The sequence below is a fragment of the Schistocerca americana genome, chromosome 1 (assembly GCF_021461395.2).
Source record: "Schistocerca americana isolate TAMUIC-IGC-003095 chromosome 1, iqSchAmer2.1, whole genome shotgun sequence".
NCBI lineage: Eukaryota > Metazoa > Arthropoda > Insecta > Orthoptera > Acrididae > Schistocerca > Schistocerca americana.
In genome coordinates, this window is record NC_060119.1 from 342,134,845 (window position 1) to 342,162,151 (window position 27,307).

At 40.8% G+C, this 27,307-nt stretch overlaps 1 protein-coding gene across 1 annotated transcript in view; it reads left to right on the top strand.

Moving 5' to 3' along the window:
- Positions 1 to 22,305: 22,305 nt before the first annotated feature.
- Positions 22,306 to 27,307, top strand: part of LOC124548538 (apolipoprotein D-like) — a gene marked incomplete at its 3' end in the record, with an annotated part of 35,907 nt that continues 30,905 nt past the window's right edge. Inside the window, exon 1 of the mRNA XM_047125182.1 lies at positions 22,306 to 22,378. The remainder of the gene's footprint in view (positions 22,379 to 27,307) is intronic.

Below are 27,307 nucleotides of genomic sequence, written 5' to 3' on the forward strand. Positions count from 1 at the left end.
CGTACTTGTAACTCTGATTTTTGGCGCGTAAGCGATTATTAGTTAGCTGTTAGAGAGTCGGACCTTGAAAATATCAAGTCTTGGACGTCATGTTGGAAAGACGTATATTGTAGTCAGCTTATAAAATGTGAACATTAACAGTGACTGTGAGGAAGATGTTTTCAAGTAAGTTTTGCATTGTGAAGTGATGTTTTGTGTGTTACGTGATATTGCAGCAAAAGTAATAAAAAAGATGTTTAACTTAAATTCGGAGTGCTGATTACTTTTTTTACATCACTATTGTGCTAACTTTGAAAGGTTTAATCTTCAAGAATGGTTTGTGAAGCGCATCTACAAAACTTTTGAATATAGCAGAATAAAACGTAGGCCTTTTTTGCATCCGAACTTGGAATCATCACCACCTAGATTTTCGACGATTGAGCCATGATTTTACAACGAGACCAGCGTTGGAAACACGAAAAGATGAGTGCCTAGTTTATTCATTATTACATGAAATGACTTTAATAACTGTGCTCTAATGACACCTGCCACATAATAACTTTGTTGTTGCCCGAAAATTCAGTATTTAGCAGCGTGAGCAACATCACAATCATTATTAAATTTTGACCTTTGTTGTGGTAGGGTTGTTAGAGGGTCCAGCGTGTGTAGCGCGCAGACACGTTGGTTACAGGCCCCCAGTGACCTCCTCCTATCCAAGAAACGGCCATCGCTGGCACCAAGGTAGGAGCAGCTCTCATCAGAAAACACAGCAGTCTTCGACCCTGCCCTCCAATGAGCTCCCTCTTGACACCAATGAAGTCGCAAATGGCAGTGGTTTGGGATTAGTGGAATGCACGCTAGGGGCGTGTGGCTCTGGCCTGTTATTGAAGTAACCGATTTGTCACAGTTCGTTGTGTCACTGTGGTGCCAGCTGCTGCTCAAACTGCTGCCGCAGATGCAGCACGATATGCCACGGCCAAACGCCGATCACGATGGTCTACTCTCTCAGCAGTGCCACGTGACCAATCGGAGCCCGGTCTGGTTACGACCGTACATTCTCGTGACCACCGCTGCCAGCAATCATGTTCAGCGGCTGCATTCCTGCCAATCTTTCTGTAATATCTCAGAACGTACATCCAGATTTCCTCGTTCAAACTCAGTGAGGTGTTGATAACGGCGTCTTTGTCGCCTTAAAGACATTCTTGTCTAACATCAACTCACCGCGTCCAATCTCAAAGGTTAAGTAACATTCACGAACGTTATAACGTGTATTTAAAACAAATCTGAATTACGTATCATCTTTCAGATGGAGAAACACGCCTAACAACTTTCTTTTATGTCACACAACTCCTTTTCGGTGTTGCGATTTTTTTCCGTCAGTATATATAAAGACACTGCACCAGATTTTAGTAATCAGTTCCTGGCTCCAGTAGAGCTGCTTAAACAATAGAAATCAAATTACAAAAACTGTTTATCTGGCATTATATGCCCCTTTCTCTCAGTGATTTAGCTTTTTGTCGTACTACACAATTTTTTCGTATTCATCAGATCAATTAAATTAGTTACACAATTTACAAATCACACTCACTCAAAGTAACACTCTAAGTGACAAAATGCTTGTTGTGTATGCCATTCGTGCGGTGACAGCAGAGCCAGTGCAGCCAGCATTGCTGTGATGCCTTTACAGCTCGGCCACCAGACCAATCTCTAGCAAAGAAACAAACGCAACCCAGCTATCTAATCCTCTGATATACGTAAGACAACACGTGTCTGGCGGTTACTGCAGGTTTTTATGTGGTGCTGTAGTCGACGCACGAGTGTTTGAATATAGCATCTCAGAGGTAGCGACAGAGTGGGGATTCACCATGTAACAATTTTGGACGTGTGGGGTGTCGCAGTGTCCTAGTGGAACTGCCGAAGTCCGTCGCAATGCACAATGGACATGAATGGATGCACGTGATCAGACAGGACGCTTACTTACGAATCACCTGTCAGAGTCGTATATAGAGGTATCAGGGGTCCCATATCACTCCAACTGCACACGCTCCACACCATTACAGAACCGCCACCACCTTGAACAGTTCCCTGCTGACATGCAGGGTTCATGGGTTCATGACGTTGTCTCCATATCCGTACACGTCCATCAGCTCGACACAAACGAGACTCGTCCGACCAGGCAACATGTTTCCAGTCATCAACAGTCCAATGTCGGTGTTGACGTGCCTATACGAGGCGTAAAGCTCTGTGTCGTGCAGTCATCAAGGTTACACGAGTGGGCCTTCGACTCCGAAAGCCCACATCGATGATGTTTCGTTGAATGGTTCGCAGTCTGACACTTCTTAATGACGCAGCATCGAAATCTGCAGCAATCTGGGGAAGTGTTGGACTTGTGTCACATTGAACGATTCTCTTCAGTCGTCGTTGGTCCCGTTCTTGGAGGATCTTTTTCAGGCTGCAGCGATGTCAGAAATTTGATGTTTCACAGGATTCCTGATGTTCACGGTACACTCGTGAAACGCTCGTACGGGAAAATCCCCACTTTGTTGCTACATCGGAGATGCTGTATTCCATCGCTCGTGCGCCGACTACGACACCACATTCAAACTGAGTCAAATCCTGATAACCTGCAGTAACCGCCAGACACTTGTTGTCTTATATAGGAGTTGCTGATCACAGCGCCGTATTCTGCTTGCTTACATATTGTTGTGACTTGGCAAGACAGCCAAGCCACAGTGAGGTAGCCGAAAGGCACGCGTTTAAGCTCAGGCAGGCTGGCGTGAGGTCAAGTAAAAAAAGTACGGAGCTTCTGGAATACTTAGCTTTAATCCATAATTGGTGAACATCGGTCTGACGGTACATGCATCACAAGATAAATAGCAAATGATAATGTCGCCTTGCTGGGTCGTAGCAAATGACGTAGCTGAAGCCTATGCTAACTATCGTCTCGGCAAATGAGAGCGTAATTTGTCAGTGAACCATCGCTAGCAAAGTCGGCTGTACAACTGGGGCGAGTGCTAGGAAGTCTCTCTAGACCTGCCGTGTGGCGGCGCTCGGTCTGCAATCACTGATAGTGGCGACACGCGGGTCCGACGTATACTGACGGACCGCGGCCGATTTAAAGGCTACCACATAGCAAGTGTGGTATCTGGCGGTGACACCACACATATCTGTGTATTTGAATAGGCGTAGCTATACCAGTTTCTTTGGCGCCACAGTGTACATCAGGAACAGCAAAGAGCCTATAACACTACCTTGAAGGACGCAAGAAATCACTTCTGCTTTACTCGATTACTTTCTGCCAATAACTACGAACTGTGACCTCTCTGACAGGATATCACGAACCCAGTCGCGTAACTGACACGATATTCCACAAGCATGCAATTTGGTTAGAAGCGACTTGTGAGGTACAGTGTCAAAAGCCTTTCGGAAATCTAAAAATACGGAGACAAACTGAAATCTCCTGTCGACAGCACACAACACTTTGTGTGCGTAATGAGCTATTTGTGTTTCACAAGAACGATGTTTTCTAAATCCATGTTGACTATGTCTCAATTGACCGTTCTTCTCGAGGTAGTTCGTAACGTTTGAACGCAATATATGTTCCAAAATCCGGCTGCATATCGACGTTAATGATATGGACCTGTAATTTAGGGGATTACTCCTATTACCTTTCTTGAATATTAGTGTGACCTGTGCAACTTTCCCGACTTTAGGTACGGATCTTTCGTCGAGCGAGTGGTTGTATATGATTATTAATTGTGGATCTATTGAATGAGCATACTATGTACAGTTTGGAGAGGAAGGATTGCTTTTATTAAGTGATTTAAGTTGGTTGACTATTCCGAGGATATCTACTTCTGAGTTACTCATGTCAGCAGTTCTTCTTTATTCGAATTCTGAAATATTTACTTCATTTTCTTTGGAGACGGAATTCCTAACACTCGGTGTAAATTACGTTAAATAATGAGCTGCAACAAAAAATTTTCCTTCTTCACTGACTTAGTTTATTGTCTTTAAATGTTCTCACATTCAGTTGGTGGAAGTGATCAGTAAGTGATCCGAGACCCCAATATAGCAATAAGTAAACTCGTTGTATAAAATTAAAGAAATTAAAACCAACTGAAAAAGCAAAGCTAATATGAATTCATGCTAAGTTTCACAGCAATTCACATCTAATCAGAGTCTAACTGACACATGATACTGTAACCATGGTGCTGAATAGTAGCAGAAATACTCTAAGTCCCTCACAGTCAAAATGAGTCTAAATCCAACCACAGTGTACAGAATCAGCCTCAAACCCGCCTCACACAAAAAATTCAGAGCTTCACAGTTGCTGCCCCAACCAGGCCGCACCAAACACTGTGCCTTAGCAAGACGGTCACCGCTCTTTTATAGTTTCGGTTCTCCCCTCTACGGAAAATGCGTCATTAAACAACGGCTAATTCACAGTTGCAAAACGTCGCTAAGCCGTAGCTTTTTACATATTCTGATTATAATTACTACCTGCGCACCGATAGAAACGTGGTGCTTCCCTCTTTAATATGACGTATAGTCCTTGGTTGTATCTGTTACAGTTTACGGTTTAGATGTGCAAATGCGAACAATACAAAGATGACACTGTTTCTGTTAGCGTAACTACGTCACGCCCGCCCGTTTGAGCCGGCCGAAGTGGTCGTGCGGTTAAAGGCGCTGCAGTCCGGAACCGCGAGACCGCTACGGTCGCAGGTTCGAATCCTGCCTCGGGCACGGATGTTTGTGATGTCCTTAGGTTAGTTAGGTTTAACTAGTTCTAAGTTCTAGGGGACTAATGACCTCAGCAGTTGAGTCCCATAGTGCTCAGAGCCATTTGAACCATTTCTGAACCGCCCGTTTGACTTTTTGAAAGTTCCGGATGGCCGGGCCGGTCAGCAGTCAGCTGTTGTGGATGCCCAAGCGGCACCGGTGCCGTGAATCTCAGCGTAAGAACCAGTGGCTAACCAGCAGCGGACGTGCCCCCACGGCCCAGGCTGCACCCGAGGTCGTGTGCACTCGAAATCTATGTCGCAAACAGCGCACAACTTAAACTTCGCTCCTGACTATACCTGAACCTTCTTGCTCAAAAACTAGTGCGTCATGTCACACACTACTATAAAAGTGCCACATTATGTGCCTGCCCCCTGTATTCTGTAATATAGAAAGTAACATCATTCTGTAAATAATACATGAAAGCAAGTCAGCTATTTAGAAAAAGTGACAAGTATATATTCTACAAATAATCAACAAACAGAGAACGTGCTATTTAGTGTCTAATGGGAGTAGATCATCTAAGGAAATGCTTTACTTTCTGATCTCTGTGTGCTTAAACTACATTCTATTTCTTTGCAAGTTGGTTTCATAGTAATGATAATTGTCATAGTTTCACTCCAATATAAATTGCCGGGAAGAAATGCAACACCTACAAGAACAACGTCACCCTATTGAGAAGTGATGTCAGAGGTAGTTTATCATTATAGGAGTACATGATAACAAATTCAGACCAAATGTGACACACATCACAGTAAACGGAACCCAAACAGTCCATTCAGTTCACAGTGTATCCCTCTCTGCCAGCAACCAACGCATGTATTCTCGTACTCAAACTACCATAAAGATGCCGAATTGAATCTTGTCGTCATGCGATAGATTATCCCAAGCATCTTGCGCATATTCTTGCACTTTGGCAATGATTGATGCCGGTCCTGGAGATTGAGAACGTTTCCACTTCATCATGTCCTGTACATGTTCAATCGTCGAGTGATCTGGTGATTTTTGTGGCCAGGGCAGTTGTTGTACACCAAGAGGAGCACTTTGGATCATAGCAGCCCTATGTGGAAGTGAATTGCCCTGCTGAAAGAGAACATCATCTCCCTGTCGAAGGAATGGCAGGAGCCCTGGGGATAACAGCCTGTGCAGTGTAGCAGGCGCTCCTTACTTTACTCTGCAGAAATACCAAATGTGACCAAATGTAACTCACGGCCCCCTAACATTGAAACTGGAATCAGTGTCTCGCGGGCGAATACACTCTGGAATTGGGAACTCGACAAGTATCCGCTTTGATACGTCCATTCACCTTCCGACAGAACAATAACGTGACCACATTCAAATGGATGAACCTGTTCAGCATGAATACCTACTCATCGGTGGGGCAGAGCTGTATCCTAGAATGAATCTTGCAAACACTGTTCACAGCTAAACTCAAGCGCAGTTGCTGCCTGAAGATTCACAACGGTGCACACAGAGGCCTCCTCAATGCCACGTGACCGCCAATGGCCGTGACAAATAAATCACTTCACCCTGGTGCAGCCAAGTACAGTCCTTGAAGGTGTTGCTTTTTTTTAATGCGGTATATATTAGAATGATACTATGCTGTTCTTCGATAATGAGTGGCCAACTTGCAAAGGAATTGTTAGAATGTAATTTAAGCACACATAAACTAGACAAGATAGGATTTCCATCAGTGTTCATGATCTACTCCCATTTGACACTAAATAACACAATTCCTGTCTATTGATTATTTGTACAATATAAAAATGCTATTTTTTCTACGTAGCTGAGTTGCTATAATCTATTCTCTACAGAATGATGTGTCTTTCTATCTTCAAGATGCAGTCACTGCATTTCATGTAGTTTAATGCCTCTTTCAATTATATTACAGAAAGCTGTGTTATATATCTTTTGTCCACGCTATAATCGCGAAAATGGAGGTACAACAAGTTAAATTTTCACGGAAACAACTTAAATTAGTTATTTTTACAGAATGAATAGCTCTATAATTTGGTGAAAGTATAAAGAATTTGAGACTGAGCCGAAGAATCTTTGACCACAGGTTCCTGCGTCAGAAAATGAGAAAGAAAACACAAAAGGAAAGTTATACTATAGAGTATAAAGCGTGGAAATGAAAAGAAAACGCAGTCATAATTATATGTCCAGCAGAAGGAAGGAAGGAAGGAAAGAAGAGTGGACTTTCACATACCGTCGAATGCGATGTCATTAGAGACGGACAACTGGCTCGGATTGTTTGGAGTATGTGGAATGAAATCGGCCGTGCCCTTTGAAAGGAAGAATCCGGGCATTTTTCTGGAACTATTTACAGAAATCAAGGAACATCTAAAAAATATGGCCGGACGTGGAGTTGAACCGTAGTCCTCCCGAGTGCAGTGTGGTAGTCACAGAGTACTAATTAGTTTAAAAAAAAAAGTTCAAATGTGTGTGAAATCTTATGGGACTTAACTGCTAAGGTCATCAGTCCCTAAGCTTACACGCTACTTAGCCTAAATTATCCTAAGGAAAAACACACACACCCATGCCCGAGGGAGGACTCGAACCTCCGCCGGGACCAGCCGCACAGTCCATGACTGTAGCGCCCTAGACCGCTCGGCTAATCCCGCGCGGCACTAATTAGTTGTCAAAGTACTGTTAACCACTTAATGCCTGAATAAAAAATAAAAAAATAATATTTTTAACCAGTAATGGCGTGTTATAGAGTACATAAAGTCAAATGTAAGATACGTTCTACTCGCCAGATATAACTGAATATACGCATATTTGAGACAATTGGCATTTGAGAGACTGAACACCAACGACACTTCATTTAGTAAATGATTTTTATTTAACGTTTTGATGATATATTGCTGTTGTTGGCTTTAATTGTAGTACAACATTTTTTTACTGTAGGGTATATTTAGAGTGTCACAGACTCTCTTCGCAGGTGGTGTACATGAGACTTGAAATGTCCACTTGTATTTCGTGTAGCATGAACCCTTTGGGATCCGTTGCTGGTAAAATGAAAGCTTCATGGTGTTAGGTCATTAGAATTTCCACACTACAAAAAAGGGGTAATGTCATCATTCAGAACAGTGAATTACAACAAATTTGTAGTAAATTAACGAAAATACACGTAAATAATGATCACAATTACTAGTAACTGAAGTATTCTGCTGCTATAAATTAACGAAAATTTTTGCCTTCAGTTCATTTCATTTGGTCTCTTTTATGGGCCCACAAAGGAACGCAAACACAGAATGATGTGTATTTTACGCAGTGTTTTTGAATACATCTGCAAGTACAGCCAGTTCATTACATCTAAATATGATTTACGTATCGTCAGAGATACTATAGAACAAGCAAATAATTTTCAGAACAGCTCATACCTCTGTACTTAGTTGTAATTCTCCAATCAATCGTGACAACTTCTCGTGTCTGTGTAATGAACAAAACTGCGAAAAGCAAGTCGCTGTAGGTTTACCAGACTCATTGAGGATATCGTAGCACATGTCAGAGACGGTGGTAACTTCGTGTATATTCTGCACCTACACCTACTGGCGCTCAAGGTCAATCTTGTATTTATTAGTGGCGTTTTGTTATGATGCGAATTCGCGACACACGGAATTAAGGGTGTTAAAATTGCAAACAATTAATAACTGAATTAGTTCCAATGGAGTCAGAGAAGATAAGTAACACTACATGGGTAAATGAGAAGAAAATTGCAGTCATTAGATACAGAATGAACCAAAACTGTAAACTAAGGAATGAAACAGCAGATGAGGTGGAGAGATAAATGAAAAAAATGTAGACTAATTGAAAGGGGACGGGAGAAAGTAAAGTCATGAAATGAGATGAAGATTGGCGAATGAATGAGAAGCCAATGTTCACGAAATCAACCGGTTGCAGTCCTCGGACAGACAAGACGTCTCTTTCTCTTCTCTCTCTCTCTCTCTCTCTCTGTCTCTCCTAACGATTTTCCGACATTATTCCATAGCAGATAGATACCTAATAAGAACCTCTTCACTGGCTAGTGGTTTTTTCGTCAACTTAACGGCGCGCCCAACTGTTGTACGAACTTTGACAATAGTCACATTTTGCCTTTTACTCCTCGTGTACTGTTTCGGACTCCCTCGGATCCCTATAACTTCCAACAACCATACTTCCACTGGCACACCATTAGGCAGTTAAGAGGAGTGCTCCTGTATCTGTTACCGTTAGGTGCGATCAACATGCGCGGGTTACGGATAAGCTTCGTGAGCTCAAATGGAAATCAGTGGAAGGAAGACGATGTTCTTTTCCCGAAAACCTATTGAGAAAATTTAGAAAACCGGTATCTGTGTTTGGTTGCAGAACTATTCTTCTGCCGCCAACGTATATGTCGCGTAAGGACAACATAAGAGCAATTAGGGTTCGTACGGAGGCTCCCAGACAGTCGTATTTCAAGTTATCCTATGCACCGTATCACGGGTTTCGGAGTATGTACGTAGATTTAGATATCGGTGCTCATAGCATGTAACATTCCCTGATCTCTAAGGCCTAGCGCCATCAGGCTTAAACCCAGAATAACTTTTAAAAAAGTTTTCAGTTGTTAAATAAATAATAACACAAGACGCAAAAGTGACTGTTGGTTATATTTCAGTGTTAACATTTATCTTTCATAATATACAAAATTATTAACTTACTGCCGTATTACATCACTCTAACTCAACATCTTGAAGTGTACCAAAAGTTCTGGAAGTAGATATTGCACCATATCCAGTTATTCACTCTATAATCAGATACTTTAAAAATCTGCAGCAATATTAAGACACTAATACCAGTAATGGAACAGATGAATATAAAACAACCTCGCTTTCCCCAAAAGTGTGTCCAGTGCGGAAACCATACTCTACATTTGTCCAAATCGCGAAATGAGATTGAGTCGTAGATATAAAAGTAAAGTAATTTCTGGTGCGGGAGCCCGTGGCCGGGCTATTGCCAGACTTCAGGCAGACTGTGTGCTTTCTTCGCCGTGACAATATGAGGGGGATGGTAGCGAACCCATCACCATGGCCGCCTTTCACTCCCAGGAAAGAACGTCATTTCTCATTTAATAGTAGACTCAGTGGATCTGGGGCGTCCTGGAGGGACTGTAACGAGGAAGACGAGGAATCCCCGCTCCTAACCGGCACTGAAACCGGAAACCACAGAGGCGGTGACTTGCCCTGTGTCCACTAGACCACCACAGCCACAGATCCTCGTTATGATACAATCCCAAGAACATTTTGTACGTTGGTTGTTGTGATACGAATTTCAGTACTCCCATGAGGAGAGAATAGACAAGCCCTGAAGTTTTAAGATATGGAGTAAATCTGACACATGGCAGACTGAAATCGGAAATGCAATGCGATACGTAATGCTTAACGGAATAGTCGCACACAAAAGTAATGGATCGTTAAGATACTGAGCAAGAATTGACTAAGTGTTTGCTTCCTACTTTGAGCAAGAACTGACTAAGTGTTTGCTTCCTACTTTGAGCAAGAACTGACTAATTGTTTGCTTCCTACTTATAGCGTCCAGCATTGCATTTGAGGCTATCCCTTCAAATTTGCGATCTTTGATTCTAAGCATGAAAGAATAGTTGAACCATCAAAAGCTGTGATTACGATTTCCATGTAGCATCTCTATAAGGTGCCCAATCACTCCGCAGCTCATTCCGTAAGCACTGATCGCCTTAACGGCAGTTGCCGACCTGCCTTTCTGTATCTGAAAACTAATTTCGTGCTAAGAGACAATACTTATTTCTAATGTTTTGCAATTGTAAACTTAAGTCAGTGACTGGTCTCTGATGCACCTGAATATTCGTCGGCCATGATTTGATTCAACAAATTAGAGGAATATAGTCGTGTAGCAGTGTATCACGATTAGTAATAAATAGTCGAGAAAGAAAGATGATAGCAGAACGACAGAACTGATTTAGAAGCCCACATACGTCATCAAAGCAAAAGAAACAAGAGTGAATTTCGCAACAACCAAGCTGAATTCTAAGTTCTCAGCACATAACTTTAAATACGACAAAACTCTTTCATATTTCAGGAGAGGGTGATAACTTCGAACATACAGCTCAGTGGATTGAAAAGAGAACATTTGTCATCATACTCAGCTCTCATTTAATCAAAATTCAATAACCTATGTGTTTCTTTTTCAGTATGTCGAAGAATACAGCTACAATCCTGAATGTATAGTAATTGCTAATACAGCGTGCAGAAATTTAGCAGTTCGTCCAGAAGTAAGCAAATCAGTTCATTTAGACTTAACTGCAGCAAGTAACTGAAACGATCTTACCTAATTGCTTAATCATTTTATAAGCTTCATATCAGATCATATCGACTACAGACCTACCGAGTCTTCCTCAGGAAGCGGAAATAGAACTGGACAAGATGCATCAGCAGAATTGCAAAAGCTTCTTCGAACATGGAAGACCGCGTGGCTTCCAAACTGCGAGTTCCATTGGCTAATAGAGAAACGTACCTCTCACATATGAGGAACAGCCTCAGTGGACAAGCAAAGATGTTCTGCAAAGATCTTATTTCCATCAATAGAAGCCCAGTATAACAGAGGTATACAAAGTATTGCAAATAGAATTTTTGCAATATACTAAGAATAAAATATAGTGGGAGAAAATGAAATCGACATATGATTAGACAATTTCATCATCCCCTCCTTCGTAAATTAAACAGATTTGTCTTGTGCTCAGGAGCAGACCACCAGATGTCATTGCAAACAGGTAGGTGACGTCGTCATGAATTTAAAAAAGATCAAGTTATTTAACAAAATTAATTAAAGTGATTTTTAAATGAGAATGGTCAATGTAACCTGATGAAAAAGACCTTTTGCTTGACATTAGATAATACTAAGTCATAAAATCCCAAAAAATCCGATTTTATTGTTTAAATATACTAACTGATTATCACCATGGCAAAACCATCAGGTCTGTTAAGTACAAAACCGAAGCTATGTTCATATTTTGTATGCAAAAGGGATTAAGATTGATTAACTTCGACAATACAAAAAATAACTAGACAAATTGAGCTATGAAAAAGTATGATGCTTAATCTAAATAATACTCAAAGAAATAATTATTTGAGAAATCCTTCACCTGTTCATGATGAAAAAAATGTGAATTTAAGGTGTAAACTAATAACAGAAATCATTCGTTTTCATGGGTAAAATGAATTGCGAGAGGTATAGATACAACATCCCATATACAAATGTTAAGTAAAAACACTAAAATTAAATCAAATAGTAATAATGCTAGATATTCTGTTGTGTAAATGCTTTATTTACGTACATGTGGTTTTTAGAAATAATATTCTGTTGTACTAAAATAATTAAACAGGAGGAGCTCTCAAAAACATTTATTTAAAAAATGTTTTCAGCTCAAGAATATAAACATTTTGGAGTGATACAATGTTATGTTAGCACAAGAAGTCGCTCAGTAAACAGTGGCAAAAGTAATGTAATAACATGGAATTTTGTCCTATGACACTGACTGTCAAGTATCTTAAACGGTTCTTAAGCATCTTCACTACCAGTAATTCATCATAAGATTCTGCATTTAAAATATATTTTTGACTATATTTTTCAAAATATTTCAGGTTTCACTACTGTAAATGTCAGCTGAATTATATTTCATACGTGAGTTTTCCATAAAATTACTGAAAAATCTTTTAATACAGAAAAAGCCTGTTGTTATTGGTGTACTGAACTGTCAGAGTGTTTGAAAAGAGGATAGATTCTTTTGTCACAGTGTAACACACAGTAAAACAAAGGTATATTCCCAAAAGTTTTATATCACAAAAAATTGTTAGTTCTTGTGCTACAGGCTGAAGAATGTGACATTTGATACATCTGCTTGACGTATAGTACTAGTTGTCCATGTTGTTGAATTTGAGACAGTCTGTGACATGTTTCTGGTACAACTGACTTGTTGAAGTTTATGGAGGGATTCAAGACCTCATCCTCTACAGGTCATATCAATGACATGGCTACTACTTCATCTGGGCAACCATGTGTTTGGTATGTGGTGAGTTCCATTCTGCTTGGAAAACACATTGCCCTCTGTGCTCCCTGATAGACTTAGGCATCTATGGCCTCAGTCAACAGCTGATCAGACAGCCTGTGCATTATGTTTAGTGTCTCAGCCTGAGTGACATCAACCATGCCATGGTTTGACACATGGAAGTATACAAAGAAAATTAATTGATGATACACACATATTCAGCAATTACACATATCACCTACAAAGTTGAAAGTCATGCATTATAACAGATGGTTAGTCTACTCCTTTACAGCATTTACAAATCTTTTCAGATTATAACAATAAACGTAAGTTTTACTGTACATGCTTTCACTAGTACCCAAATTACGTTGTATCATAACATATAATTCTGACATTACAGCAAAAATAAAATAAATAACATCCATAACAGGTAAAAAGTTACCGTCTTGTATAGAAACAGTAGATAAAATTCATGTTATTAATGGTCTGGCGTGGATGCATGAATTGGTTCAAAAATGGTTCAGATGGCTCTAAGGACTATGGAACTTAACATCTGAGGTCATTAACCCCCTAGACGTAGGACTACTTAAACCTAACTAACCTAAGGACATCACACACATCCTTACCTGAGGCAGGATTCGAACCTGCGACTGTAGTAGCAGCGCGGTTCCGGACTGAAACGCCTAGAACCGCTCGGCCACAGCGGCCGGCCATGAATTGGTTCATTATCCTTCATCCCACTACACATAGCTCATTACAGACACACAGTGTGTAAATTAATCATCACTTCTACTTTAATGATACACGGATATAAAGTTTTACTGGTACTAGGTAACTCGAGCACCATCTATAGCCTATTTATCCTAATTCATTGGGCCCCTTTTCTGTGAATTCTTCCTCGGCAGTAGAATAACATGAACTCTCAGTCAGATTCCCACTACATCACCATAAATTAGACGTGATCTGGTCAGAATTCCACATATTACCTCTTTCAACTTTAAATTAACGAATTTCTGACTACAATGAAAACTAGGCTAATAAACATTTTACATAGTTAACTACTGTGGTACTCCAATTCTTCTCTGTTTCCTGAAGGGACAACCAGTATTTGACTTTTTTTTCTATGAAGTATTATCAACGAAGACAATGAGTCACAGCACAATATTCATTACCAAAACATAAAATTTTGTATAAAGAAGAAAAAATATCATATATACATGTAGTCATAACCACACATGGAAATTACACTATTTATTATCTTAACAATGGTCAACCTTACTTATCTGTCTTTAGAATTCACTCATTTTCTACTTATACTTCACAATTAAATTTCTTCCTGAGTCTCAAATCAGTACTTCTTATTATTACTCTCTTTTTCTATGTTTTTAATACTTTCTTTTTTTTATCTCCATATTCTTCCATCTGTAAGATGATCGATATGCTGGCAAGAATTCGGTCAAGTTAAAGTTTAAGATGTTGAAGGGAAGATTTCGCCGAGTTGAGCTTGACTGGTGCAGACAGCAAAGGAATGGGGGCCTTAGAGGATGGTCTTGTGCTCGCTGACAACAGGTCAGCCAGAGGCAGCTAATACACATTTTTTTCGCTGTACCTGGCTGCCAGGATGGGCTTCTGGCTGGCAACATGAAAGAAACAGTGTAGCAAAAGTGTATACTGCTGGTGTTAGCCACTTGTTGGAATATGGCGCGATTTGAACATTCTTAATTCTGTTATAATTCGATGGTTCGTCATAGCACAAATACAAACATACCTGTGTAATCTGGACTGACATACATGTATTGGAATATTAATATTGCGTATATCTAAAAATCTGTGAGAATTAGACGTCCACAGCAAACGAATATTGTCATGCTAATGAATGAAATTAATAAATGCTTCATGCCACATGACATCCATATAAAGAAGGTGAGGGCTGATAGCCTAATACTATGGCTACCATTCCCCAACGTCTCATACTAATATTATTTTATATATTGAAATATTACTAATTTTATATCTTTATTAGTGAAAAGTGTCAGATCACTGAATCCACCAAAGTCGCATACTCAATGAATGCAACATGGCAAGTCTCACATTGTACTGTACGTTACAATATTGTGTTTTCGAAGACATCATTAAATTATTAATATCTAATTTATTTAACAAATTGAAGTCTTGCTAATATTAAAAAAAACTCTTAACTTATAGATGGAAAATTAATCAGATAGTGTTATGATGACAATAGAATGAGTGTGAGACGACATTTCAGTTGAGCAGTCCAAGATCAGTTATTTATATATTCTAAATGGTTTGTCTTGATCATTTGTTATAAGGACGAAAATTCTAGTTACTTTACAAAGTATTTGCTGTAAACTTTGATAAATTACATGCAAATGTTTGAGTAACCTGATGGCAGGATTGCAGATAAACTACGATACTGCTGTGGAGTCTACCGCTGGGCATGAAAACAGATGTGCAAAACGCTACCTTATGACCATATTGAGTCATATTTCTTAGTAGGGTCGCGCAAGTATCAATCCCAAAAGATACGTCACACATCTTAAATTCATTCGACACAATTCCAGAAGTTTCTCTGGAATTTCTCAATCATAATGATATGGTAACTTCGAGAAGCGTTACATGGCAGTGATAAATTATGCAAAAGTTATCATCGTCCTTAAGTTTTCCACAGCAGTGAAGCTTCCCTTACTAATAACTGAATCAAAAAGTGGAACAAAGTAAATAGCAATTCCATAATATTCCTCAGTCAGGAAAATGCAATTATAATGAACTAAAATTCACACATGAAAATGCACACCCAGATGACATAGTATACAGTATATAAGCGAAAAAAAAATCAGAACTGCAGAAAATTGCAACTCTCAGGGCACATAACTGCTACTTCAACACTTTGTAAAGTATGTATCTTATAAGCATGAAATAATTCAATAAGAAAATAGCATTATCTCACCCTGCAACGGTCTGACGGTAAGCTCTCATTCATTAAATTCTCTACTTGCATGTACTTTAAAACAAAAGATAATGTTCCACTGTACATTTAAACATGAACAAAGAAGTCTCGATCACACCCCTATCTCCTTCAAAGGCGTTGGTTATCGATGTTAAACACTTATTTTATAACATATGGTGGCCGAACTCGGCACCAGTTCTCGTTGTGAGTCACACAGTTAGTTGAGGGAGCTCTTTCAGATGGCATAACACTGGATTTTGAGCATTTCCCTTTCCTACTGTCGCTATATTACAGTTTGTTTGTTTGGACTGCAACGGTTTTGCTCGGTTTAGTTGGTGTATGTTCTGAAGATCAAATCTGGCACGTATATACTACTTTTATTTTCAAGGAAGTGTTTTTACATATAAATTTAGTTCATGGTTATGAACTTACGCGCAATAGTTATGTGAAACAAGTTTATTTAATTCATATTTTTATTACTTTTATCTCGGTTAGCGTTGCCAACCATCGCGCAGTTTGGGTACACCTTTCCTCAAACACGACTAGGAGGATCTTCCATCAGACTCAGACAGTGAAATAACTTTGTATCAAGATCATGACAGTGACTCTTCATACGTTCGCGACTGTGATAAAATTGTATTAGCATGTTCCAAAGAAAGTAGGAATGAATCAGATGATAATTTACTGAAAGATAATCGTCACATGTAGCTCAGTGAAGCAGTACATGAGAGACAAACCTGTGAAAAGAGGCTATAAAATATGGATGTACCTGATGGATCCGCATTTAATTTGAAGTTCCTAATTTATACTGGAAAATTAGGTAAAAAGAAGCCTGAAACGAGACTGGGAACATGGGTAGAGACAGATTTATATCAAAAACTTTATGGTAAATATTATATTGTTTTTCTGGATAATTTCTTCAAATTTTGTATTCTATTCGTCCTGCCAAAAGTCCAGAAAATGTTTGCAGTTGGTACTGCGAACCCTACAAGTAAATTCCTCCCAGAACTAAAGGAAGATAAAAGGATGATATGAGGGGACTTTTACAGCAGAGTTAGCATTTTTCAACCTAGCTGTGACCCCGATCTTCACTATGAGTGATGCAAGTCATATCAAAAGTTCAAATAGGAAGGATAAATCTGGATGAACTACTCTAGTGGCCTGCCCCCGTGTGCTGAGCTATTGTAATAGGAGCATGAATTTTGTTTCCAATTTGATCGTCTAATGAGAAATTATAGTTGTGATCGAAAAGTAAAAAATGGTGCCATAGGCTTCTCTTTCACTGTACTGATGTGGGTAGTGAATGCATTTAGCACCCACAAAAAGTCTGAGATGGAGCAAATAACGAATAAAGACTTCCGAAGAAAAATGTACGAGTACAAAGGACTGCATGCTAAAGTGATTGTTCACAGCAGTGATATAAGTCAGAAATGGAAGAGCATAACTCTCAATAAACATAAACCACACATGTGAACGAACAAATCAGTCGGGAGATAGTGTATATCAGCCAGAACAGGCTACATCTAGAAGAAGTGCAGTATGCAGCACACGTGCTGTTCCTGTTAGAACATTGCGGATGTGTTCAACATGTAATGTGACTCTTGAGGCGTAGCGCCTAACATCGCAAAAGCAGTGAACAGCCGCGCAGTATAGTTAGGCGCAGGAGACGTGGCGTCAGATTCAATCTGGTAGACGTCACAGGCCGGCGGACACTGAGTTGCTGTCAGAATACTGTCATTTTTATGTACAGTTCTGTTTGCTTAATTTTATAATTGTTTATTAATTACTATTATAATTGTGCTTAGTTACGAGAGTGGGTGAAGTTGTGAATGCGAAATAATGTTTTATGTAAAGTAACTGGTACCGTCAGCAATGTTCGAGAATGACTTGTTTGTTAGTCATTCGTACTGTGAAATTTGTTACAAACTATTTCGTACTGGGGAAATGAGATAATGATTTCGGTAAGTCTTTTTGTTAGCAGGGAGTTAATTTTATATTTGTGGGATTTCAAAATTTATCTATGTTAATTTACTGTTCTGTTTCAGTGACAGTTTTGATTGGTTCTGAATATATGCGAGGATTTGAGATGCTTTGAAGCTGCTTTCCCATTGGCTGTGAAGTTTCTCTGCCATGTAGCTTACTGGTGCGTATTTTGGTAACTAGAAATGTATTTTTTGTAGAGAAAAGGGTAGAATAGGAGCTTGGATCTCGTAGTGACCATACCTACGATATGCGCTCCGATGTAAACTGTTAATATTGTGATATTTCGGTAGCAAATGTTTGAGAAGTGGCGTAAAATGTGGAAGAGAGTTAAATTTAATGGACAGCGTGAAATTCAAAACACTCCCTCTACGATTTTTACCCTCCACGCTGCCCTCCAATGCTATATTTGTGATCCCTTGATGCCTCAAAACATGTCCTACCAACCGATCCCTTCTTCTAGTCAAGTTGTGCCACAAACTTCTCTTCTCCCCAATCCTATTCAATACCTCCTCATTAGTTACGTGATCTACCCACCTTATCTTCAGCATTCTTCTGTAGCACCACATTTCGAAAGCTTCTATTCTCTTCTTGTCCAAACTGGTTATCGTCCATGTTTCACTTCCTTACATGGCTACACTCCATACAAATACTTTCAGAAACGACTTCCTGACAATTAAATCTATACTCGATGTTAACAAATTTCTCTTCTTCAGAAACGATTTCCTTGCCATTGCTAGTCTACATTTTATATCATCTCTACATCAACCATCATCAGTTATTTTACTCCCTAAATAGCAAAACTCCTTTACTACTTTAAGTGTCTCATTACATAATCTAATCCCCTCAGCATCACCCGATTTAATTAGACTACATTCCATTATCCTCGTTTTGCTTTTGTTGATGTTCATCTTACATCCTCCTTTCAAGACACTGTCCATTCCGTTCAACTGCTCTTCCAAGTCCTTTGCTGTCTCTGACAGAATTACAATGTCATCGGCGAACCTCAAAGTTTTTACTTCTTCTCCATGAATTTTAATTTTTCAAATCACTATCATAAATTTCGCGTGGCATGTTGCTTACTCGCGAACTTGAACATTTTGTTACGAAAGACTGATTATAGCAACATTACTTTCATTTAACTATTCCTTCCACCGACAAAACAATTTTTAGTGGTTACGAGATGTACAGTGGTTTTTTCTATAGCTTTTCCCGGCTGAGAACTGCCTTTCAGTGGGAAGAGATTCACAGCAAGGTAAGTGGAACTTTGCAACGCACCGCGCCGCCGCACCCTTTGTCTAAGAGAACACAATGCTTGCTTTCAGATATTTCAACCACAGCAACACCACATTTGTAAGCTGGTTGTGTAAATAATTTCCTAAGGAATCTGATTAATCAACTTCTCAAAATTCGTGAAGAAATAAATAACTAATGTGCGTTATGGGCCGTGGTCAACAGAAGTATCCACAATTTGACTTCCTGTAATTAAAGGAATCAGAAAAATATTTTAAAGTTGTATTCAAACATACTGTTTTGTTTGTCGAAAAGTTTTATAATTTTGAAAAATCACGTTTTACTTTAAATAAAGTTTCTACCCCGCAAAGAAATATTCCAAAATATTCCAGTAATTATTCACATGCTATTACTTACGTTCACAGAATAATTGTGGCAAGTAATATCTAATAGCCTTTACTCCTCTTTTAAGGCAGCATGAAAATGAATTCGCCCCACAGCATTTCACCGGAGTAGTACTACCTAACCAAAAAGTTCTCTCATCTGAAATATACGTAAAGTACCAAGCTATTATCTTCAGTCAGTTTGACCGGCTATGGTTCCCACAACACCATAACAGGTAACACTTAGGAACTCATACGATTCTACAGAAAGAACAGTATATCTTCCAAAATGAATTTACTGTAGGTTGGTTTCAAGGCTCATTTGTAGGTGAAGGAGGTGATAGACTACGTTTCGTTACTAGAAAAATGCAATGAGGCTACAAGGAGGATTGCTTACAAAACGCTCTTGAACCCATCTTAGATATTAGTGAAATGTATAGGACCGATATCAAATTGCACTAACAGTTTGAGAAAACACTACTGAGCGAGGGGTGTAGAAATATACTACAACCACCTACGTATCGGTCCCGTAGCAACCGCGAAGAAAAGATAACACTAATTACAATGAGCTCAGACACAGAGAAGAAATCACATTTCCAGTACTCAGGACTCCAAACGGAACGGAATAAAACTTTAGTTCGTGGAACAATGGGACGAGTCCTCTGCCATGCACTTCACAGGAGTTCGAAGAATGTAAGTGCAATTGCAGAGACACAGCTTGGGCACACATACGCGAACACTGCGAGAAATGCTTGCTTGAACATGAACGAAGATGCTAGCCAAGCCTGAAGCTTGCACTGTTATATCTGACCACGAATGTCACCTGTGCTTTGTTCTCATTATGTTGCAAGTGTCAGCCATGTTCAGAACTGTGTTCTCTGTAGTTGTGAGTGTGTTAAGTCGTAGCTAGGCGAATGTGAATGTGGACGAATTGCTGGAGCTCGTATGATAGATGCTTCCGTAACGAAGGCAGCGATAGTGTTTCGTGTTCCAAGACACATTGTATCGAAGGTTGATAGCGGATACAGAAAGCAGAAGAACATCGTACTCTATGTCACAATGTTGAGTGATCATGACGGATGATGACTGAATAGGACTGTGACGAAAAATATGAAGACGACAGATGAAAAAGTCTCTGCAGAACCGAATGTTGCACTCGCGAACCCTGCGAGCTTCAAAATAAAATAAAGAGAGCTTCATAGGCTGTTAATCGCAGAGTGACCTTGAATTCCAAAGTCATTCATCAGTGATGCAAGTGCCCGTAACAGAAAAACGTGGTGCCGAAGCCATGAAACCTGGACTTGGAGAAACGGGAGGCAGTCACTTGGCCGGTTGAGCCTGTTTCACACTATTTTCTAACTTGTGGTGTGGTTTGTGTCCCAAGGGTGAAACATGGTGGGGGCTCGGTGATAATTTGGGCAGGCAGCTATATCATGGTATTCCATCGGCCCCATGATTATTACCAATGATCATTTTTGGACCTCCGTGCCTTAATCTGTAAAAACGGAACCCTTACAGAATCGCTTTGTTGTTCGTCTCTATCTGTTTGTCTGTCTGACTGTTAAGAACCCTTTTTCTCGTGAGCAAGTGGAAATTTATGTAGATACCAAGGTCTGTAGTACCTTGGCAATGTAAAATATTTAGTTTCTAAGGCTATGCAATCAAAAGATACGTCCATTTATGCACACACGTTGATACTCGAAAATTCACTCACCAGAATCTACAGGTTTTTTTCCGTTCACCTACACTCTTGAAATTTGGCAAGAGGCAATTTTTCATAGTAGAAGTAAAGTAAAAAGTCTGAAACTTGTCAAATTATAATTATATGACATAAAAAATATCTTTTGCCGTATGAACGTACATTGCATTCATCACCCGTCAAAAGCATAGTGGACAAGCATTACTGCACGCAAATATCAAACGTATGTTGTAGTAATATTTTAGTAAGTAAATAAGAAATGTTTTATTAATCCTTTCTCTCTACATATATTAACTGAAGTCATCGGTTTGTTTGTTATTGTATGTCCGAAGTGGTATGAGGAACTACCGTAGAAACTTTCATACGGTCTTGGAATTTCCTAAACCGCTATCTATCCAGTATCAAGATAGATAACAGGCAAAAATTGCTGAGATTCTCGAGATGCATGAAGTGTCTACGTGCACAATTAAATTCGTACGGAACCATCAGTGCGCAAGTCGTACTGCACTTGGCCAATTTTTGCTGATCACGTCACCACCATGTTACAAATTTTGTTCGCCAGTGGTGACGCTGTGTTCTGGGGCGACAGGGCTCCCGTTCAGACAGCTCCCATTGTCCAGGATTGATTCTGTGAGGACGAAGATCAATTGTGGCATCTCCCATGGCGACAACTGTCACCAGAACTCAATATTATTGAACCTCTGTAGTCTACTTTGGAGAGAAGGGAGCGTGAATGCTATTTATCTCCATATTCGTTACCTGAACTTGCCACAATTTTGCAGTAAACCACACAGGATTTGTCGATTCCGAGACAACTGGAAGCTGTTTTGAATGCTAAAAGCTCTCCTACTCATCGTTAGCCACGGCAGTGTGTTGTGGTCTTGGTGTTTCCATGTTTCTTGTCCACCCCCTGTATTATGTTGTACTGTCTAAGGTAAAAGAAGTGTACCGCCGTTAGATTGGCTTGGTACTCGGCCGCCTTCATTTCGCGGAAGCGGTAGCCACATGAGGGTCAGGATCATAGAGACAGCCTTACGGCTGCGTCTGGCGGCAGCACCGTTCGCTGCTGGAAGATGTTGAAGCGGATCCGCTGCATCGGCGACAATGGCGACTGGAGCCGCCGCCGGGGCATCGCCCGCGCCCCACCCACCCGCTGAGACCGAGGCGGCCGCAGCGCCGGCAGCGGCAGCGGCGGCGGCGCTCTATAAAAGACACGCCGGCCGACTCGGCGGCACTCCACTCCGCTGCGGACGCCATCCACAAGCCACTACCAGTATCGGGCGCAGCTGGCCGCTCTCCAATCACACAAACAGGTGAGTGCGGCGCCATTCACATCTTTGACTGTCGCTCTCTCACTACGGTTACATGCGAAAGGCCTTCCGGAAGACGAAAACCGAATTACGGAAACCGTCGTGTTATGTGTTAAGGCCTGGTGCGGTTTTGCTAGACCAGGGCACTACAGCGTCTAGAAAACGGTTGTCCCAGTTTCTACTTCAGTGAGTGGCTCACTGTTTCCCTTCTTTTAAGTACGCCGATGTGACAAAATTCATGGAATACCCCCTTCGTGTCGGACCTCCTTTTGTCCGGCGTAGTGCAGTAGCTCGACTTGACATGGACTTAAGAAGTCGTTGTAAGTCCCCTGCGGAAATATTGAGCCATGCTGCCTCTATAGCCAAGCACAATTCCGAAAGCGTTGCCGGTGCACGATTTTTGCACAAACTGACCTTTTACTTACGTCCCTTAAATGTTCAGTGATTCATGTCGGTCGATCTGGTTGGTCAAATCATCCTCTGGGACTGTCCAGAATTTTCTTCAAACCAGTCACGAATACTTTTGGCCTGGTGACATGGCGTATCGTTGTTTGGGAACAGGAAGTACACGAATGGCTGAAAACAGTCTCCAGGTAGCTGAACGTAACCATTTACAGTCAATGATCGGTTCACCTGGAACAGAGGACCCAGTCCGTTCCACGTAAACACAGACCACACCATTATGGAGCCACCAACAGCTTGCATAGAGCCTCGTTGATAACTTGGGTCCATGACTTCGTGGGGTCTGCGCCACACTCGGACCCTGCCATTAGCTTTCGTCAACTGAAATCGGGACTATCGGACAGGTGACAGTTTTCCAATCGTCTATGGTCCAACCAATGCGGTCGAAAGCCTTGGAGAGGCGCTGCACACGATGTGCTGTTAGAAAAGGCACTCGCGTCGGTGGTGTACTCCTGTACCTCATTAACGTCACATTTTGCCGCGCTGTCCTAACGGATACGTCCATCATACGTCTCACATTGATTTGTGCGGTTATTTCACACAGTGTTGCTTGTCTGTTAGCACTGACGACTCAACTTAAACTCCGCTGCTCGCGGTCGTTAATTGGAGAACGTTGGCGTCTGCGTTGTCCGCGGTGAGAGGAATGGCAGAAATTTGGTATTCTCAGCACACTCTTGACACTGTGGACCTCTGAATTCCCCAGCGATTTCCTAAGTGGAATGTCTAATGTATGTAGCTCCAAATACCATTCCGCGTTCAAAGTCTGTTAATTTCCGTCGTGTGGCCATAATCACGTCGAAAACCTTTTCACATGAAATCACTTGAGTACCTTTTATACCTTCTCTACGCGATGCTATAGACATCTGTATATTTACATATCGCTGTTCAAAATGGTTCAAATGGCTCAGAGCACTATGGGACTTAACATCTATGGTCATCAGTCCCCTAGAACTTAGAACTACTTAAACCTAACTAACCTAAGGACATCACACAACACCCAGCCATCACGAGGCAGAGAAAATCCCTGACCCCGCCGGGAATCGAACCCGGGAACCCGGGCGTGGGAAGCGAGAACGCTACCGCACGACCACGAGATGCGGGCACATATCGCTGTCCCATCACTTTGGTCACCTCAGTGTGTTATACGTTGACAGCTTCATGATCGGTCTAATGTTTCCACTTCTCCATCACTGAACGAAGGGTCCCTCCGTCAGGATTAGCTGAGAAATTTTGAAAACAGCATGTAACATGGCAACCCAGCAGGTTTCAGAAACTAATGTCCGTTTACATGGGGTAGAAAATCTGTTGTGGAAGAGGAAAACAGGCAACTAGAACCGGATATCAAGAATCGATTTGGGAGTGTTTGAATCACCAACCAGGAGCGGTATTGGGAAGTCGGTTTACGAAATCCAATTCTGGGAGCCCGATTTAACATAGTATCTGGCGGATAATTCATACCTTACCTTAATCCTAAAGGAGACCTCGGAGTTGGAGTATTAATCGCAGTAATTCCTAGAGCGCTAAACCCTAGACTGCAGTACAGTGAAGAATCGTAAGAGTTTAACGGCCTATTGACGTCGAAGTAACTACATACGGGATAGAAGCACACTTATGGTGCACCCGACCCATCCGTTAAGTGCTGCAGTTGATAACTGTTGGCGTAATGAATGATAAGAAGTGAACATGACGAATAGTGACTCGGTAGCAAATCAGAATGATCGTTGGCAATTTTCTATTGTTTGTAAATGAAGAGCTCATATTTTGCTTTAGTACGTTAGAATTTAACCACAACGGTGGCATTTTCGGCAAAATCTGAATTAAGACGTGCAAGTACGTTATTACAATTACGTACGTATATCTCGGGGTACTTTACACTCACTTTATTACTAGAATCGTATTGTCCCGATCACCGTCGTTACATTCCCCAACTTAAAACGAAACTATCAGATTACAGCCTTCGCTATAACAAATCTGTTAGCACAATTAGTTTTCTTTCACTCACACTCGTTGCCTTCGCCAACACACATCCAGACTGTAACATTTCGAGCTAATCAAGGCCGCAGGTTAGTCTGTCAGCACGTCTAGTTTTCTTCTCGCTTTTCATATCGAAAACAAATCAATTCGCATCTTCCGCCAAAAGAAATCATTAGATTCAGCGATCCTGATTGGCTGCCGTACACTATTACCGGACTGCCTACGACCGACGGAAACAAAATGGTTAAAGCAGCACGCAGCGGAAGGGTTCAGAGCACTATATGCGCACTTCTGACAAAGACTGACTTCCATATTATCTGAACAAAGATTGGCTGGTGGGTGGCGGGAAGGGGGGCTAAGTGAACACGCTCTTCAGCTCTAGTCTGCAAAACCACTGCGGCGTGCATTTCGGACGGGACTTCTCATTGTACGACGTGTTGAGGTTTCCTCCCGCTCCATTTGTCTTTGGAGAGCAGGAAGAATAATTGCTCAAAACGCTCCGTGAGCGCCGAATTATTCTGATCTTGTCTTCGTGTTCCTGGCGCCAATAACACGTAGCGGCCTGTAATACTATTATAGGAACCTCATGTAGTATTTGTTCTTGAAGATATGTAAGCAGGCTTTAACATATATCTTGAACTTGTTTGCACTTCAGATTTTCCATCACCTGTGGGTCAAACAATCCATGTATATCTGAAACCTGAGTTTCTCCCGGCGTATAACATATTCAAATAACTTACGGGAATGCAAGCGGGTGGTGTTTTGCACAACCGCCGATATTTCGACAGGGCCACACCCATCTTTTTCAAGACATCAAGGCACAACTGCAGCAATGAATCACGATGTAAGGGAATTTAAAATTTTGGTATGCAGATCATAACCGGAAAGATAACAAACAAACAAATACACACACACACACACACGCACGCACACACACACACACACACACACACACACTGTAACCTCTAGCGCCATCAGTCAAAAAGATGGCCGGTCTTCGAAGATATCGATAGTGATTATCAATAATATGCGGGCGAGGTAGCAATGTCTCTGAAACTCTTGTTTTTTGACAGGGGTGAGAGCAGGATTTCACACAGAATTTAGGTGTATACGTTCAATATCCTCTGTTCGTCCTATTTAATTCGGATCCAACCCTCTTGTGCAAAGCTCTAGGGTGAGTCATAGTAGTCTTTTGTAATCAGTGTCTTTCTACTAATGAAGAAGTCTGTCACTTGCTTTACTTACGACTGAGTCTACGTGATCATTCCGTTTCATGTCATCCAGCTATCTAAATGTGTTGATTGATTCCAGTTGTGACTCATGGATACTGCACTCATAGGATATCACATTTCTGCCTTTTGCGAGGGGCACAACTTTATAACCTGAACACTTAAAGGAAGTTATCCATCTTTGCGCCACTTTTAAGTCTTACCTACATTTGACTGAATACGAATCAATTATGCGCGTCCGAAATTACTTCTACTTATCTCCATCTATGACTCTCCATCCAAGATAACATGCTGCATTCTCCCTACCAAACCGCCCAAAAAAAATTATTCTGAAACCCCATATGATGGTACTTTCGCTGAAAAACGTTGGTGTTGTCGGCCAAGTCAAATGATTTTTGGAAGTCTAGACTACAACTAACTGGCTACCTTGATGCATGGCTTTCAGCACGTCATATGACATAAGTGCGAGTTGGGTATCGCACAACCGATATTTTCAGATTCCATACTGGTTCTTATGTAGAAGGTCGCTATATCCGAGATATCCCTTTAGTTTTAGTTTGCAGCATACGAATGACAAAGACAGTCAAGTGAAGCAATGTAGCGATAGTAATAGGCAACTTAAACGTGAGAATTCGGTCACTATCCTATTAGGAAAGGCGTTCTCTGGTTTATGGTACTGTACATGTATTCTGGAGAAGCAGTGCTCATTACTGTGCATGGCCATCCTCGTATACCTTTCCCATCATTTCTCTAATACAAAAAATGCGACTAACTGTGTGCTTCTCTTGTAATGCACACAGTTGATTGATTTTCTGTCATATCTTTTCCCACCAAGTTTGTGCTTTGTCTCTAATGACCTCATCGTCGACGAAACGTGAAACAACAGTCTTCGATATTTCTTTTCATCCTTTTCGTAGTCGATTCCAAGGTTCTATCAACTGCGGCTCCTCATCTGGTTCTGTTGTCGAATACAAACTTGTATTGAGTGTTTTCGAAGATAAAAATTGCATCGTATGGAACATACCTGTACTTCTTTATTTCTACTGAGGACGATCGATTTAGATCATGAATCTCATCATTCTCGGGTTCTGATTGATGATCGAAATAGAATGGCTTTAATAAAAATATAGAACTACAGTGTGTATCACAAAATTATACGATGTATTTTTAACCTTCGTTAACCCCGTCCAGCACCGTCTACAAAATATTTTTGTACTGTCTTTCACTGGCTATAGCGAATTGTTCGCCTTCCCCCTCTCACCATTCC